The following is a 7,345-nucleotide window of genomic DNA, read 5'->3' as shown; positions in this document are numbered from 1 at the left end:
ACTCCGTTATAGGAGAATTTGCGACACTGAAGATAGATTTACTGCACAAGCAGAAGTTCTAAGAAGCAGTTTTCATGACAGAGGCTATAGTGTCGATTTGACACGTAAAGCCCTGAATAAAACCAAGCTGATTGATAGGGCCTCGTTGTTTATCCCCAAAAAGAAAAAAGAAAACACAGACAAAGTATCTTTCGTGTCCACTTTTAGCCCCATTACGAAAGGCATACGGAGCATTGTCAATAAATATTGGCATATTCTACAGTCGGATCCAATAATAGGGACAGCGTTTCAACATTCGCCTAATTACTTTTATAAAAGACAAGCGAATTTATCCAACCTATTAGTTAAAACCGACTTGCCCGTAAGGAAACCTACACATTTTTTGTCTAATATCCCTGATGGAAATTTTCCATGTCAAGCCTGTGTACAGTGTCAAGGCATGATCAAAGAGAAATTTTACACGCACCCGAAAACGAACAAAAAAATACCTGTTAAAGGGCGTATCACGTGTAATTCAGCCAATCTTGTGTATCTACTAAAATGCCCGTGTGATTTTTCTTATGTGGGGAAGACAACCAGAGCCTTTAAAACAAGAATCAGTGAACATAAGTGTTCAGTGAGAAATTCAGATATAAAGTCGTCAGTAGCTAGACACTTTTCCAGGTGTAAACATACCGTTAACGATCTCAGATACATGGGACTTGAGTTAGTCAACAGGCCCACGAGAGGGGGAGACAGACATAAGTTACTGTTACAACGGGAATGTTATTATATCCACCTGTTTGATTGCATAGAACCTAGAGGAATGAATGAAGAGAACGTTTTAACCTGTTTCCTTTAAGTACCTTTTATCTATATGGTTTAATCCAAGTGGTTGTTTCCTGCAAGAGGTATGTTTATCCTTTGATGCTTAAAAGAAAAAAGAAAAAAGTATAGGGGCTAAATTAGCCCTATAAACTACGGGCATGTTACATAGCAAGTTTCTGGTATGGTAATGTAATGCAATTTTTGCTTTTGCTTTTGTGTTTTTTATGCCTTTTTATATGTCTTTTATACATGGTATATTTGTATAATTTGTATTTACTAACAGACTCTATTTTGATAGGTCTTTTCTTTTGTCATTGAGGACCAATAGACTCAGGCACACCTGCGCTGTGATGTCATTTCCTGCCAATTAACCACCTGTGTGTATATAACCATTATCTTGACTGCAAGTCCATTGCAAGCTATAACACTGAAGAAGGAATACATATTTCCGAAACATGTTTGTTTCAGGCTGCCATTAAATTTTTAACCTGAGAGTGCTGGTCTGGCTTCACTGCTTCTTTTATAATACTTAATGGGATTTCAGCACCCAGTGTCGTATCTTGAGAGCGCGGTCTAACTTGACATTTGATTCATAGCTACCCTGGTAGCTTTTGAGACCAGCGGCTCCAATCCTTAGTTTTTTCTCTTTTTTTACATATTTAGCAGCTTACGCTGAAAAATGGAGAACAAAGGCTACGCTTATTCCAAAGTGGATAGTGACAGAATATGTCGCTTATTTCCAGTGCCAGAGAGTTCGGCACCCCCACCCAAAGGAAGAGAGGCACTGGCCTTGTCTCTTTCCAGACTACGGCAGAGAGAGACTCGTACCCTGCTCCATGGTACGACCCTTACCAAATACTGGCAGGATGACATCATTCCGAGGGGCCTGCGTATCTCCAAGGAACCCACACTAGGAAGAGAATCTCCTGAATTTTGTGACAAGTGGTGTTCGATCCTTGACAAGTGCTCCATGGATCTAATGCTCTTGATTATTGATAACGAAGGCTCCAAATTAGCCAAGGTCAGAGCTGAACTTTCCTCGTTAGAGGCTGAAATCAAAACGGTTTTAACGCCTGACCAGCTGACCGAAATGCTCGAGTCAGTACACCAGAAGCTCGACAAGTACAAATTGGACATCGAACTGCACAAGAGAGCTAAGAGGAGAAGAGATGAGCAAGATTACGCAACGCAAATGGTGTATCCATGGCTCCATCATCCCCACTCCAGGAACCGTAGGCAGAATTGGCAGCCTAGAGACCAACAACGGCATTCTGATTCTTCCTCCACAGCGGCGAGCTCAGACGAGACGCCCTCTCAAGGCAGATACCCTCTTCGAAGCCAGTCGAATTTTCGCGGAGAGCAGGACGCTCCTCTCCCTCCCAGACCGGCGAGGGATCCCGTAGGAAGACGAGGAGGAGCCAAAGAAAGGAATCCACGGTTCCGGTGATAAACATTGATTCTAACATTGATTCTAATATAGTAAACATTTCTGACGCACATTTGAGCGACCCACATCACAATATCCTCTCTAAAGGTTTATCGTTTGTCCCGGCTCGGAAAGCGGACTCCTTTACCACCAAAGTTGAGTTATTTAAGTTTTTTAGAAACATTAAGTTAAGAGCATTTTATGCCAGAGGTTTGGATAAGAGAACTCAATATGTTACTAATGAAAATGTGCCTATATGTGATGATGTTGATGAAAGGCCAGAAACAGAGCCGGATACCATTTGCTCCAAAAGAAAGGTATTTAAACCACGCAGCGTGTTTACCCCTCATCTCAACCCACCCTCAGTGGAGACATTCTGCAGATTGGTACAACTTGATGTCCTTAAATTATGTGAAACCAGTCACAAAGCCCACCTTTACCCTAATTTATTAGAATCAGAGTCAGCAGCTCTCAAGGATCTTATTAAGAACGATGATTTAATTTTTAGGAAAGCCGATAAAGGTTCCGGAATCGTGCTCCAAAATAAGAGTTTGTATGTATCCGAGATCAATAGACAATTGAACGATATTGAGGTTTATACCCTTTTAAATACAGACCCAGTATTTAAATTTTCCGCGGAAATTAAGACTACCCTTAAAAGCCTTAGATTGGCAGAGGTGATTACAGAAAATGAATTTAAGTTTATGTTCGTAGAGTACCCAGTTACGCCTATTATTTACACTTTACCGAAGATCCATAAGGATCTGGTTAACCCTCCTGGTCGACCGATCGTCTCTGGTATAGGTTCCGCTACAGAAAAAATCTCGCAATTTGTTGACTCGCATATTAAGGATTTGGCCTCTTCTCAGCGTGGTTATTTGAAAGACACTACTACATTTTTGAACAAACTTTCGACCTGTAATATTAGTCCCTTGGACTTATTAGTTACCATAGACGTAGTCAGTTTATACCCCAGCATTCCACATGCTGACGCGCTGGACGCACTGAGTTTTTATCTAAACTCGAGAGAGGAATTACTCCCCTCCACAGAAGCGCTAGTTAATCTAGCCGACCTAGTACTAACTCGGAATTATTTTAGATTCCAAGATAAATACTACTTGCAAAACAGAGGCCTCAGCATGGGCTCCCCAGCCGCTGTGAACCTAGCCAATCTGTACATGTCCAAGTATGAGTCTGACCACATTTTTAATAATAACCCGTTTGAGAAATTCGTCAAATCCTATATGAGATATATCGATGATATGTTCTTTATTTGGTCTGGTACATCGTCTGATCTTGAAGCCTTCCTTGAGTACTTGAACACCTGCAGAGAAACTATAAAGTTTACATTAAAGTCTGATATACATACTTTACCTTTCCTAGATGTTTTGATCAAGAAAGCCCCGGATGGTATTTCTTTACATACAGAGGTCTTCAAAAAGGAGACAGACCGTAACTCGTTCTTACATTACTCCAGTTACCACACTCCTGCCTTGAAAAATAGTCTACCTTTCAGCCAAATACTCCGTTATAGGAGAATTTGCGACACTGAAGATAGATTTACTGCACAAGCAGAAGTTCTAAGAAGCAGTTTTCATGACAGAGGCTATAGTGTCGATTTGACACGTAAAGCCCTGAATAAAACCAAGCTGATTGATAGGGCCTCGTTGTTTATCCCCAAAAAGAAAAAAGAAAACACAGACAAAGTATCTTTCGTGTCCACTTTTAGCCCCATTACGAAAGGCATACGGAGCATTGTCAATAAATATTGGCATATTCTACAGTCGGATCCAATAATAGGGACAGCGTTTCAACATTCGCCTAATTACTTTTATAAAAGACAAGCGAATTTATCCAACCTATTAGTTAAAACCGACTTGCCCGTAAGGAAACCTACACATTTTTTGTCTAATATCCCTGATGGAAATTTTCCATGTCAAGCCTGTGTACAGTGTCAAGGCATGATCAAAGAGAAATTTTACACGCACCCGAAAACGAACAAAAGAATACCTGTTAAAGGGCGTATCACGTGTAATTCAGCCAATCTTGTGTATCTACTAAAATGCCTGTGTGATTTTTCTTATGTGGGGAAGACAACCAGAGCCTTTAAAACAAGAATCAGTGAACATAAGTGTTCAGTGAGAAATTCAGATATAAAGTCGTCAGTAGCTAGACACTTTTCCAGGTGTAAACATACCGTTAACGATCTCAGATACATGGGACTTGAGTTAGTCAACAGGCCCACGAGAGGGGGAGACAGACATAAGTTACTGTTACAACGGGAATGTTATTATATCCACCTGTTTGATTGCATAGAACCTAGAGGAATGAATGAAGAGAACGTTTTAACCTGTTTCCTTTAAGTACCTTTTATCTATATGGTTTAATCCAAGTGGTTGTTTCCTGCAAGAGGTATGTTTATCCTTTGATGCTTAAAAGAAAAAAGAAAAAAGTATAGGGGCTAAATTAGCCCTATAAACTACGGGCATGTTACATAGCAAGTTTCTGGTATGGTAATGTAATGCAATTTTTGCTTTTGCTTTTGTGTTTTTTATGCCTTTTTATATGTCTTTTATACATGGTATATTTGTATAATTTGTATTTACTAACAGACTCTATTTTGATAGGTCTTTTCTTTTGTCATTGAGGACCAATAGACTCAGGCACACCTGCGCTGTGATGTCATTTCCTGCCAATTAACCACCTGTGTGTATATAACCATTATCTTGACTGCAAGTCCATTGCAAGCTATAACACTGAAGAAGGAATACATATTTCCGAAACATGTTTGTTTCAGGCTGCCATTAAATTTTGAACCTGAGAGTGCTGGTCTGGCTTCACTGCTTCTTTTATAATACTTAATGGGATTTCAGCACCCAGTGTCGTATCTTGAGAGCGCGGTCTAACTTGACATTTGATTGATATATATTGCATAATATTTGTATATCGTTTGATATCCCTTGTGTATTCTTTGTACATATACACGGAATATCCCTTTAACCTACTACAGACCATAATATTTCGTTCTCTTATTGGATGGCGTGCCACCAGCGCCAGTGTCTTACCCCCAGAGTCGAGTTCAAAGCCACCGTCAAGGCTTGTCTCAACATGCCCGGTTCTGCCCAGGACTACGAGACAGAGGTGGGGCTGGTACTAGTTTGTTCGCCCAACATATAAATATGGCGCAGGTGAATACAGTGGAGTATCAGAGCTTGGTTGAGTAACGTCAAGTTCAACTTGGTTGGTGTGGAGTACCGCGCACCGGAGGATCTACACCGGGGAATGCAGACCCCCTCTCCGGCTGGATTATTATTCTTATTGCTTTTAACCATGCTGTTGGAGCGGAGAAGAATCGTCTACACCCACTGCTGTGGGACCTGCCCGTGAGGACCATCACTCGAGCCCGTCTCTATTGGAGAGGCTGACCGGCTTCCACCTGTGCTGCACGCATACTGGGATTACAGTCGCTGCCTTTCGTCTGCTGAGCAGGGAGTAATATACCGCCTCCGGGAGCCTATTGAGTCCCCGCTGACCCAGACTTTGCATTAGAGCATTGCCTCCCCCTGCTGGCTTACAACCGGTGGAACCCCCCTACCAGTATCCCCTAGATATAATTCCTAATATTCAAGTTGTATTATTATCTCATGCGTAATATGAGAATGGACATTCATTATTGATTCGCCTACGCACATTCCTTTGCCTTACAAGTGCATTCAATTAAAGTATATTATGTATTCTTGCTGCTAATAAATACTTAAAGACAACTTTGTGTAGAACCGATTCATTGTGGGGAAGTGTTCTCATCATATACTAGTGTGCGGTATGGCCAGTATAATGTACATAAGACGGTAGTGGTTTAATGATACCATACTTGATTAATACAGTCAGGGAATTGTACCCCTCAGTTACAGATGGTATCTAAGTTTATCTGGAATAACAAACGCCCGAGAATCAAAAGAGCTACTACTCAACGTAGGAAACAAGATGGGGGCCTCGCAATCCCTGATTTTAAGCTTTATTTCTGGTCCTTTTCACTGAAGCCTCTGATGTGCTGGCTAGACCCTGTAGATGCTGTATCTTGGCGCTCCTTAGAAGCGGCGGCGGTCTCACCGCTAAGATTGCAGGATGTGGTGTACTCCACTGTCCCTATTTCGAAATGCCGACTGAGGTATGGACCGATCATAACTCACGTGATCCAAACGTGGCGTAATGTACAGAAGTCGTGTGGGGTTAAATGCCCATGGCACCTGGACTCTCCAATTTTTAATAACCAGCAATTACTTGTTGGGCACAAGCCGGTTAATATTCCTCAATGGCAAAGGAGGGAGGTTCATACTCTGGAGGATATTTATGATAAGAACGGCCTCCGTGCGTTTCAGGACTTAAGAGAATTTTATGATCTTCCCGGCGAGTCCTTCTTTCTTTACCTTCAACTAAGGTCAGCGCTGAGGGCGCATGGCGTGCCGTGGGCTCAAGCTTTGCAACCACACCCTTCCTCAGGCTCATAGTGGACAGGACGACCTCCAGAGGGTTTGTCTCAGACTTTTATATGCTCTTAATTCAATCCACGTATAAAAATGTATCATTGGATACAATCTGGCGTGTGGATATCCCGGAGTTGGACCCCGAGTTTGACTGGGATGATGTTTGGGCAAATGTGGCATTGTCTTCCCGCAACCCCAATCACCAGCAAATTAATTTTAATTATATTCATAGGACCTATCTTACACCTAGGAAGCTATTTGCTATAGCGTGTTTTGATACTACTTAGGTCTGCACGGATTGATGTTGTTACTTACTAAAGGAAGGGAGATGTTACAGGCTGGGCTACAGCTCCGCCTTGTGGGCGTGCTGGGCCGGTGCCTGTATGATATGACGTGTCTCACTTCCTGGGGAAGGTGTGGTTTGTTTACTTGTTGCTTGGCAATACACGGCATTAAGAACCAGCGCGACTCGACTCTTTTATTGTACAGCTACACTTACAAACATGGTGTCAGAAGTGGGATTAGGAGGACCCAAAGAGGATTTATATACGGCCCGAAACAGCTGTTTGCAATAACAGCGGACGTTTATGTGTTGTTTGGGTGAGAGTTTGTGGCGACAATGGCATCC

The sequence above is a fragment of the Notolepis coatsorum genome (assembly GCF_963971535.1).
Source record: "Notolepis coatsorum genome assembly, contig: SCAFFOLD_93, whole genome shotgun sequence".
Taxonomy (NCBI): Eukaryota; Metazoa; Chordata; class Actinopteri; order Aulopiformes; family Paralepididae; genus Notolepis; species Notolepis coatsorum.
Note: the sequence above shows the minus strand (reverse complement) of the source record.